The sequence below is a fragment of the Melospiza georgiana genome, chromosome 29, assembly GCF_028018845.1.
Source record: "Melospiza georgiana isolate bMelGeo1 chromosome 29, bMelGeo1.pri, whole genome shotgun sequence".
Classification (NCBI taxonomy): Eukaryota; Metazoa; Chordata; class Aves; order Passeriformes; family Passerellidae; genus Melospiza; species Melospiza georgiana.
In genome coordinates, this window is record NC_080458.1 from 142,459 (window position 1) to 154,034 (window position 11,576).

General features: G+C 55.6%; 1 pseudogene; it reads left to right on the forward strand.

The window, feature by feature from the left end:
- Nucleotides 1-4,524: 4,524 nt before the first annotated feature.
- LOC131094384 (serine/threonine-protein kinase pim-1-like) lies at nucleotides 4,525-7,371 on the forward strand (annotated as a pseudogene).
- Nucleotides 7,372-11,576: the final 4,205 nt, after the last annotated feature.

Consider the following 11,576-nt stretch of genomic DNA (forward strand, 5'->3'; position numbering starts at 1 on the left):
CTGAGGTGTCTGCATCAAAAGATGAATGGGAAGAGTGTAATTGCCAAAGCAAACGCTTCGTTGGGATAGCAGGAGCAGTTCTTTACTGCATGCTTGCATGAAGATCATTTGGGATTTCCTTTTTGTGTCTCATGCAGAAAAATAGCTCTTAATAATACCACACTACTTAAACCAGATTGGGATGCAGCTCTGTAGTGCTTCACAATGAAGCAGACAGCCTGCTGTGTCACTGCCAGCCCTGGTGAGCCTGCGAGGGACTGTAGTATTTCCCATCCCTGTTTTGCCTCCAAGCAAAGCTTGGTTTTCCTTATTAGTGTGGAGTAAATATCAGAGTAATAAAATGGACAATTAAACTGGCCACTCTGGAGGATATGCTCATGCTTTTGCATGAGCACCTCATGCTCCCAAGGCTTGTTACTCATCATGAAATATTTTAACAAAAAACCTAGGCTCTCATGTTACATCTGAATAAAATTGCACAAGATCATCAAGAATTCTGCTGTCAGGAACAAGACAGGAGCCTTCCGACACTCACTTGCAGCTGTCCTGGATTGCTGCAGCCCTTTGTGAAAAGCTGCTGCAGACAGAGTGTTTGGAGTTGGTTTGGGCCTTTATGAAAGATCTGTGGAGCCGTGTGCAGGGCTCTCCTGGCAGGAAACTGTTTGTCCAAGCCCAGGGACACGGTGCCGGCAGGAGCGGAGCGGCCCCGCTCCCAGCCGGGAGTCTGTGAGCTGAGCCACGCCGGGGAGACAAGGCAGCGAGGGGCTCCAGCCCAGCTGCTTCACTGCCCTGCCCGCTCCATGGAGCTCTGCCACGGGAGAAAGCCGACACCGGATGAGTCCCCGAGCTTCCATCAGCTGCTGGAACTGCTCCATGACAGCTCCTGTTCTTCTGAGAGAGACCCCAGCGCCTTCTTGTAACGCATGTCATGGGGGGATTCTGTTTGTTAATAAACTGTTGGGGGTTTTCCACTTGCATCTATTAGTAATAATTTCCTATTGCTGGAAAGGGACTGTTGGAACACTTTAGAGGATACGACTTATTGCACAATATCCTGTTTGAAGTTGTCTCAAACTGTGTGAGACAGATGGCTTCACACAGGAGCATCCCCAAGGCTGCTGAGGGGAAGGCACAGAGGAAGACAAACCCAGTATTTCTGAGGGAACTCCTTGACACCAAACCAACCTGAGTTGTCAAACAGCAGACCTGATGTTTCGAGACATGGGTCACAGGGGAAACCTTTCAGTGCGTTTGGTCCAGGCTGGGTTATGCTCAACGCAAAGGTGTATCAGTGTGTCGGATAATACTCTTTTCTTGACCTAGAGATGGGGCAACTGAGAGGTGTTTTAAAAACTTGTATTCAATTTTCAGTCTTATGAGAAGGGTGAGACAATACAGATGTTATAATTCACGCCATCACAATCAGAAGCCAACTATTTCCTAATTATAATACATTATAATTAGGTTTTTTGGTCTATCAGCCTTTTGCGATGCCATGTTGTAGATGCCTTAAAGCCAATTATTAGAACTGCCCCTCGTGGGTCCCACTACAATGCATCTGTCATAGCTCTGTTTTTCCAAAATTTTATTTGCAAGGCCATCTTTTGGAACTTTTTTCCAGCTCCATTTCTCTCTCAACAATATCTGTCCTATTCCATGGCATTTTTAAGTTAGCATTTCTTGTCTCGAGGTTTATATACAGATTCATACTCTGTGGGCTTTCTACTAGGCCCTAAAAGCTTTCTACATATCCATTTCCCACATCAGTGCACTTGGCTCCTTCTCTCCTCATTGTGCCTGGCAAGCACAGGAGCCCAGAGCTCCTGCAGAACCCATCACAGCACTCAGTGGGAGCAAACTTGTGTCCAGTCCTCACCCGAAGCTGTGGTGCCCAGCATTCCACCACATTGGAATGAGGAACTGTTCCTGCTCTTTCAGAAGGAGCTGAGGAGCTTTGGCCCTCAGATCAATTGTCTGCAGACTCCTGCAGTGCCTGGTGCTGCTCCCTTGCCAGCGGCACCCCAGGCCAGGGGGGCACATCTGGGCTGCTGTGTCTGGCTCTGGGGCTCCCTGTTCTGGGCAGTGAGGAGGAGCTGCAGAGGCTCTGCAGGACTGACAGGATGGGCTTTGGGGCTGGCAGGAGAAGATGAGGGACCTGGGCTGCTGGAGCTTCTGAAGAGGAGGCCCAGGGCTCCTCCTGCAACTGCTCCCAGGGTGGTTTCAGAGAAACCCAGAATCAGTAAGGTTGAAAGAGGCCATGGAGATCATCAAGTCCAACCTGTGCCGTGACACCGCCTTGTCTGCCCTGAGCCTCCTCCAGGATAAACAACCTCAGCTCCTTTAGCTGCTCCTCACAGGACTTGTGCTCCAGACCCCTGCCCAGCCTTGTTGCCCTTCTCTGGACACGCTCCAGCCCCTCCATGTACTTCCTGAATTGGGGGGCCCAGAACTGCAAACAGCACTCGAGGTGCTGCGTAAGCAGTGTCCAGCACAGGGGAAGAATCCCTGCCCTGCTCCTGCTGGCCACACCATTCCTGAGCCAGGCCAGGAGCCATTGGCCTTCTTGGCCACCAGGGCACACTGCTGGCTCATGTCCAGCCTGCTGTCCATCAGTCCCTGCAGGTCTCTTTCTGCCTGGCTGCTGTCCATCCCCTCTGGCACCTTGCTGAGGGAGGGAGGGAGGCAGGGAGGGAACGGGTCCAGATCCAATCCTTCCTGAAATGTAGTGTTTGCTGGTACTGCCAGTTCCCACATCTTGGTATTTCCATATTCTGGCACAGCCCAAGTTCAACAATTTGCTGGCAAACAAAGCCAAAACTAAGCAAATACCTGGTACCTACAGCAACCCGATCTCGGGTTTGCTGACACTGCCAGTACCCAGATCCGGAATTTTTCAGATGCCTGCACAGAACAATTCCAGCAATTTGCTGGCACAGAAAATTAGCATCAGGAAATTTCTCAGTGCCGGCACATTCCCCACCCAGATCTGGTGTGCGCTGGCACTGCCAGTGCACACATCTGGCAATTTCCCTCTTATGGCACCACCCATATCCAGAATTTGCTGGCAAACAAAGCTAAAACCTGGCAATTTCCCCTTGCCAGCACCGCCCAATCTGGAGTTTGCTGGCAGCAGGACACCAGGAAAGAAGGAAGGAAAGAAGGAAAGAAAAGAGGAAGGCATCCAGACCCAGTCCTTCCTGGAGCCTGGAGCCTGAAATGGGCTGTTTGCTGGCACTGCCAGTGCCCAGATCTGGAAATTTCCCTATTCTGGCACAGCCCAAATGCAGCAATTTGCTGGCACAGAAATCCAAAATCCATGGCAGCTTCCTGCTACTGGGTCTGGCACCACCCACATCTTGTGTTTCATGTAACCAGAACCCAGATTTGGAAATTTACCGGTGCCAGCAGAGCCCAAATCTGGCAGATTTCTGTCGCTGGCAATGACATCACCCAGATCTGCTGTTTGCTGGCAGTGCCAGTGCCCAGATCTGAAAACTTCCTGGTGCTGGCACAGCCCAAGTCCAGTGATTTGCTGGCACAGAAAGCCAAAGTTTGGAAATCTGCAGGTTCTGGCACCAGCACCATCCGATCTTGCGTTTGCTGGGACCGCCAGTGCCCAGATTTGGAAATTTCCCAATGACTTCACAGCCCAGGTCTAGCAATTTGGTTTTAGCTAGCTTAGGCAGAGAAGTTTCTTTGGACTGTGACTTTCCTTTTTCTTGGAACTGTTTAAACCTGCTCTGGACTGAAAACCCAGACAAACACCTGCAGCTCACACCTGTGGCCCACCGAGCTCTGGGACGCTGCATTCCAGCACCAGAGGGACTTAGAAGAGACCGAGTGAGCCAACTACAACCCACAAAAAGGACTTTCTGAATTTGCCAACTCTTCAGCACTGTCCAAGGTTTTATTTAATATTATTAATTTTTCATGCTTGTGAATACTTTACTTGTTAAATAAACTGGATGTTTTTCACTATTCTCGAGGGAAGTCTTTTCCTAAACTAGCAGGGGGAGGGTCTGCTTGAACTTGCTTTCTAGACGGACCCCGTTTGGAGATGTCCTCCCAAAATTTGCCCTAAACCAGCACAAACAGTCACAATGAAAATTGCACCAGTGGCATAATTTCCTGGTGGCAAATCTTGTGACAGAACCTCCACCTTGTTCTCCATGAGAGATTCTTGGGAAGAGCAGACAGAAGATTCCTGGAAAACTGAAACAGCTTTCCAGATGTGAAATGGAAATGAAAGAAACAATCCAAGGTGTTTTCCTCTATTTATTTCTATGCTCCCCTTTTCCATGTTACACTACTTCTCCATCCCAGTAATTCCAGATGCACAGCACCTCTAAGATCGGTGACTTAGTGATTTTTAGACACACTAAAATACCATGAGCCACACGCAGTTTTCCTTCCCCTGTTTTTACTGGAAAGCAACACCGGAGATGTCAGTGCAGTGCTGGGGTCAGGTAGGAATCCTATCCCAAGGGAAGGTGCCCCGACAGTGTTTGACCCTCAGCAAGGACAATGCCCAGCAGCGAGCGAGGGGATCGCTGTGCCAGTGTGCAGGAGTCAGGGCTCTGCATCCGGGCTCAGCACTGCAAAGTTCCCGTGTTTGGGCAGACAGAGGGGCTGTTCCCGGGGCGCGCGGGGCTCGAACGTGGGGCTCGTGGGGCGAGCGGGGAACGGACACGGGGACGAACGGCCCCGGTGCTTCAGTTGCAGCGGCGGCAGCAGTAGCGGCAGCAGCAGCAAAACAGATAGTTTTGAATAGTCTTTCTCTCTCTCTTTCTCTCTTTCTCTTTCTCTCCCTTTCCCGTTGTCCCGCACCGTTCTCTCAGAGTCCCTCGCCCGGCGTCCCTCTCCTCTCCCCGCCTCCCTCTCCCCTGCAGGGCAGGGCCATGCCCCCGGCCCGCCCCCGGCCCGCCCCCGGCTCCGGGCGGGGCTGCCCCGTGCCCCGTGCCCGGCCCCGGCCGTCCCGCCGCGGTCTCGCCTCCGCCCGGCTCTGGCCGTACTGGCGGTGGCGCTGCCGGGCGAGCATCAGTGCCTGGTGCGGGGGCGGCATCGCCGCCCTTCGGCTCCGCCTGGCCCGAGCCCGGCTCCGGCCCCGAGGCAGGCTCCAGTCCCGGCTCCGGCCCCGGCCCCGGCTCCTCCCGGGGCCCGCGGAGCACACACGCGGCGCGGTCGCTCCCGCCGCCTCCGCTGCGGCTTCCCCGGCCCGAGCTCCGCCGCTCGGCAGCGCGGCCGCCGGCCCCGAGCCTCCCGTGCCGCGTCCCGAAGAGCGAACGCCTGGGCATGGCCGGCCCGGGGCGGGTGAGGGGCGCTCGGGGGTCGTTGCTGGCCCCGGGCCGAGCGCTGACAGCCGCGTCCCGCCTGCAGGGACGGCGCAGGAGGCCCTGCAGGAGCGGTACCGGCTGGGCTCGCTGCTGGGGCGCGGCGGCTTCGGCAGCGTCTTCGCGGCCACGCGGCTCTCGGACGGCGCCCCGGTGAGCGGCGGGGCCGGCGGCGGGCGCAGGAGGAGGGGGCGGAGGATGCGGCTCGCAGTGCGGGCGGCGAGCTCACCCCGCTGCTGCCCTTGACTTGCAGGCACCATCAAAAGGGTGCCACGGAACCGCGTCCGGCACTGGGGCGAGCTGGTGAGTGAGCGGGGCCAGCAGCCGGGGCTGCCGGCCGGGGATGAGCCGGGGCCCGGCACGGTGGGAGCCGCCAGGACGCCCCGAGGGAGAGCGGGCGTGGGGCCAGCACAGGGCGCAGAGCATCCCGGGCTGGCTGAGGGCTTCCCCAGGCCTGGCACGGCATCGGCCCCACTGACGGCATCGTGCTCCTCCCGCAGCCCGACGGCACCAGCGCACCCCTGGAGGTCGTGCTGCTGGCCAAGGTGTCCACTGGCTTCCCCGGTGTGGTCCAGCTGCTGGAGTGGCTCGAGCTCCCCAACTGCATCGTGATGGTGCTGGAGCGGCCAGAGCAGTGTCAGGACTTGCAGCGTTCCATTCGGGCACGGCAGTTCCTGGCCGAGGAGGAGGCACGGGAGCTGTTCCGCCAGGTGCTGGAGGCCGTGCGGCACTGCACCAACTGCGGGGTCCTGCACAGGGACATCAAGCCAGAGAACATCCTGGTTGACCTGGACACCGGGCAGGCCAAACTGATTGACTTTGGCTGTGGCACCTACCTGCAGGACACAGTCTACACTCACTTTGCAGGTGAGCCTACACAGGGCTGTGCTCCCGCTGCTGGCATCTCATGGCCCAACATCTCCCAGCCCAAGCTGGCTGTGGCAGCGGGGATTCTCCCTTTTGCTGCCAGTCAGGGCACTGAATCTTCAGCTGAGTTACTTTAGAGTGGGGCTGGGTGGGCAGCCATCTTCCAGCCCTGCTGGCAGCCTCTGCCAGCCACTCTGCCCAGGACTGGGGCTTGGCTGGGGCAGCCAGCCCGACCAAAACCCCCGTGGGTGCGGGTAGCAGAGAGGGAGGGCGGAACCTGTGCCCCAGCCACGTTGGTGTGCAGATGAGAGGAAGGGCTTGGACTGCTCCACTCGCCCTGTTTGCCTTGGCTTCATAATATTTTTGGGGAAATGCAGGCAGGGAGGATAAGGGCAGGTTTTTTCCCCAGCATGGAGTGGGTTTTTCCTTTGCATGTCATGGTTGGGCCTAGCCAGGGCTGCCCTCTTCCAGCACCAGAGGCTTCTTTTCCAACCCTAACTTTGTGCACAAGTCCCAGGTGCTGACGAGAGGGCAGTGGTCACCCTGTGTGCCCCTGATGCAGCCCCCGCAGGCCCAGGGATTCTGGGGCCAGGCTCTGGGAGCAGCAGCATCCCCTTGCTAAACTCCATCTGTATTCCATAGGAACACTGTCCTACAGCCCATCGGAATGGAACGACTTTGGCTGGTACCATGGCGAGGCAGCAACGGTCTGGTCCCTGGGCATCCTGCTGCACCAGATGGTCTGCGGGGAGCACCCTTTCAGGAAGGGCCAGAACCTCAGCTGGGGCCAGCTCCCGCTGCCACAACAGCTCTCTCAAGGTGGATCCTCTTCTCTGGGCACGGGGGGAATCCCAGTGCTGGGAGCCAGCAGCGGGGTCGTGGGCATCCCACTCTGGCAGCTGCTGAGGAGGTGGCACATGTCCTGCTCTCCTCCAAAACAGGGAATTGATGGGAAAGTTTAGGCCCAGCTCTGAGCACATCCAGCAAGGTCTGGTCATGGGAATAGTGGGGCAAAGCAGACAGGAGCCTTCTCTGGCTGACCGGCAGTTTCTGCTTTCTCTCCCCAGAGTGCAAAGATCTGATCAGGTGGTGTTTATCTGTGAACTCCTTGGACAGACCCACCTTAGAAGACCTGTTCTGAGATCCTTGGGTGCAGGATATTCCTCTGCCATAGAAGAAGGGAGAGAGCAACAGGCACACTTTGATCCAGGGCCCTGGTAAGTTCCAGCTGCACACATGCCTTGGCAGTCAGAAGCAAAGGAACCTAGAGCTTTTTGTGCTGCCTGTGTCACTGCACCGGGATCATGGAATGGGAACACGCAGCCCTTGTGCTGGAGCTGAGCTGCTCTGCCCAGCACTGGTGGCCACCATCCAAGCTGGTTTGCTTGTCCTGGTTCCCTGACAGCTGGGGCCCTGGGCAGAGCCCTGACAGCTTGGTCTCCCCCCAGGGAAGGAGAAGGAGCCCCTGGAGAAACTGTACCGGATGGGGATGCTGCTGCTGCTGCTGCTGCTGCTGCTGCTGGAGACAGCGAGGGTGACATCAGGGATGACAAGCGCTTCCTCAGCCTGGCCACTGGAGGCTGAAGGTGATGGACTTTGATTCTGGAACCTTCTTCAAAGCCAAACTCCACAGGGAATTTGTAGATGAGTCCCCACCCAGGGAAATTCTGCCAGATTTGGGCATGACCCAGCGTGGCGGGGAACCAAAGTTTCCCCTTTGCTGGGGCAGATGCAACTCATTCTTCAGTCGCTGCCCAGCTGCTTTTGGCAGGGCTGGGGCATGGGCTGGGGTGGGTACGAAATGGGAGTGGGCTTCTGGCCATTGCAACAGCCCCCAGCACCCCCCGTGCCCTGGGCTGGGGCTGGGGCAGCACGCTCAACACAAACAAAGCCCCATGGGGGGAGCAGAGGTGGGACTCCAGAATCTGTGCACAGCTGCTTTGCTGTGCAGGCAAGGAAGGGCTTGGGCTGCTCCACTGCCCTTGTTTGCTTTGGGATCACTGTGATTTTGGGGGGCAGTGCAGGGGGGAAGAGAGAAAGTGTGGGCTTCCCTCACCCATGGCTGGGTTTTTCCCTGGCATGCAGGGGTTGGGCCTTCCTCAAGACCCTGATAGAGATGGGAGTTTTTACTGTTTTTCTTGTTTTCCCTTTTTGTCTCTAATATATTTTCAATAATGTGTTGTTTGTTTTTCCAGAGGAAGTATTTGAGGTGGTCCAGTGTGGATGAGGAAGTGCTTGGGAGCAGCTGTGGCGTGGATGGGCCGTGCCCTTGAAGAAGGCTGAGGCCATGGTTTGGGAGAAGCTTTTCTTCCAGCCGTGGCTGGCGTGAGGTGGGTCCCTGTGTGCTTGGCAGGGTGGGATCAGAGCTTTTGGGAGCTGGCAGCGAGCACAGGAGCATCCTGCTCTGGGCAGCTGCTGAGGGCTGGATGTGCCATGGCTGGCTGCAGGCTGGGCACATGTGCTGCCCTCCTGCTTTGCTGCCAAAGGGAGCAGGGATGGGCAGCTCTGGGCACAGCTCTGGGCACAGCCAGCATGTCCTGGGCACCGCAGGCCTTGGCACAAGGGCACAGGAGCCCTCAGCTGACGGGCAGTTTCTGCTTTCTCTCCTTGCAGCTGGGCTCTGCGGGTGCTGAGGCTGCTCTGGGCTCTGCCAGGGCTCTGCTGGGCTCAGCCCTGGCACAGCTGGGCTGGCTCTGCCCTCACATTGCTCTGACAACTCTGCATCAGACGAGCCTGTTGTGAGCACAGCGCCTGAGCTTTCTGCTTTGGAAGGTGAGTGAGACCCTGCTGCAGGCCCAGAGATTGCAGCTGGGGACACACATTCAATTGGCAAGGACCCAAACTCTCCACAGTCCCAGCTGAATGCCTGGATCTGTACAGGGTGTTTTGTCTGTCCCATTCTTCCTTCTTGATTGGCTGGAATTGTACAATTGCACTTTCTTCCTCCTCTAGCAGTGCCACGAGTGGGCCAAAGCTGGCGAGTGGGCCATGCTCTTGAGGCAGTGCAGTCTGGAGCTGATGGATGGAGTATTGCCCTTCTGCACTGCCAAACCAGAGCAAAAAGCTGTCAGTGGGACTTTGTGTCTCTAAGAAATCCCTGACAGTTTCAAAGGGAATGTGCAGCTCATTCCCAGGCTGAGAAGGAACGTCATCTTCTAAAGGATGTGGGCTTTGACAGGGTTTCCATTCCCAGTCCTGCTTGGAGCTGGAAGGGCACAAAGCAATTTCCTCTTGCTTCGAGCATAATTTCAAATACCAATGTTGGAAACAAAGCCCAAAATCTTTTAAGAGGCTTTTGAGGTCACAAAGATGGATCCATGCCATCAACACATTTACAATATAAATAACTGAGTTCTCTTTTTAAGAAGATCATTTACCCGTTAATGCAAAGAATGTAAATTGGCATTTATGGTTTTTTTTTTTCATTATCTGTATGTTATGTTTTTTCACTAACACTTGGATTTTATGCTTATCTTTTACAATTTATCATTTTTTTTCCTTTTTCCTTTTTTTTTCCTTTCAATAGAAAACATGTCCTATCAAAGGAATGTCCATTGCTTCTGGTTCCTGTGTGGAGCAGCTCCCTTCCTGCTGGCTGAGCTCTCAGGCAGAGCCCGGCAGCTCCTGGCCTGCAGGGCTGAGGCTTTTCCCCGTTGCTGGGCACAGACTGATGGAGCAGCACTGCTGAACTCGGGCACACAGAGGCACCAGCAGCAGCTGCCTTTGGCCACCTGAGGCTCCAAGGCCCAAACTCTGAGCAGTCAGGGCTGGAAGAGACTGGCAGGATCTGATCCCTGACTCTGGGCCAGGGCTGCACAAATGACCCCACAGCAGCAGCAGCAGCAGCAGCAGCACATGGAGCTGACTTTGAGCACAGCCCCTGCCCCTCTTCCCTCCCATGTGCAGCGGTGTCACAGCAGCCTGAGGCACCTGGAGCCCCTGGTGCCAGCATGGACTGGAGATGGCAGCCCTGGGCTCCTGGAGGCTGTGCAAGGAAAAGAGCTGGGCACTCCCTGTCCATGGGGAGCTTCCAGATGGAAAAGGCTGCTGTGCCCAGGCAGCTCCAAGGGCACAGAAAGGAGGATCTGGAGCACTGGATCTGTGCCAGTGCCACAGTCCTGGGCAGCAGCCAGCGAGCCCTGGGGGAACAGAGGCCACAGCAAGAGGGACAGAAGCAGGCAAGGGCAGAGACTGGAGAGAGCCAGGCCCGGGAGCAGGAACAGCTGCTCCATTGCACTCTTGGAGAAAGCTCTTGGCTGGTTCAAAGCACTGAAAGGCATGAAGGGCAGAGAGGAGGCCACAGCAAACAATGCTCCTGTTTGCACAGCCTCCCCTCTCCCTGTCCCAGAAGGAATTGCATGGACTGTGTTCTTCTCTCAGAGTCATCTTGTTCAGCATGAGAAGCTCAGCACCAGGAGCTGAAGCCAAAAGCAAGAGGAGACTTTTGGAGCAAAGTAATGCTGCTAAAATAGCCCCAGCTGAATGCAGGGGATAGAATCATGGAATCACAGAATCCTTTCTGTTGGAAAAGCCCTCTGAGCTCAGCCAGTGCAGCTGGTCACCAAGCAGTGCCAAGCCCAGCACTAAACCACATCCCTGAAGTTCCAAGGACACCAGCCCTGAGTGAGGCCTGGACAGCAGGCCCTGAGCCAAAGGTAGCCTCTGGATGAACCTTCAAAGCAAAGGTTATCTTTATATCTGCTCCCTAATGAAATATGCATGGTCATTAGCACTGAGATAGATGTAACCACTCCTTAGTGAACATGTATTGACCTTTGTGTATTTAGAAGCCAGACAAGGCCATGAAATCTGACATCTGGCCTTGTTTGGGGCTGTATGGTCTAAGTCACCTCCCTTGGTTCCTCCTTGAACCCTGGCCAGGCTTTGGGAGGGACCCAAGAGGAGGATGAAACCAGCTGTTGCCACACTAGCAGTACTGTCAGTTTGGTCCTTCAGCACTGTCAGAGCTGGGCCCTCTCCCAGCGGGGTTGGAGCCTCACCTGGGGCTGGAGGCACCTGCAGGAATTCCCAGTGCCCAGGAGTGGCTCTGCAGCCCTTGGCTGTGACAGCTTCCCCAGCTGCTGTGTGGGTCTGGGTGATGGTAAAGGCTGAGGGTAAATGCTGCTGGATCTTTCTTAATCACTGCTGCAGTCTTTGGTGGGGATGGCCGGGTGCATTGCTGAGCTGCTCCTTTTGTGATTCTTTGCTGCTCTGAACTGCAGGAAATGACACTGATTCCTTCAGTTGGTGTCTGTGTCTCTGGTGCTGACTTTGCCCACTGGTAAAACAAAACTGACACAGTCTGGCCAGATCCCAACAAAATTTCACTTGTTCAATGTAAATGTGAGGAATCAGTGCCATCAGAAATTCCCAGCTGGG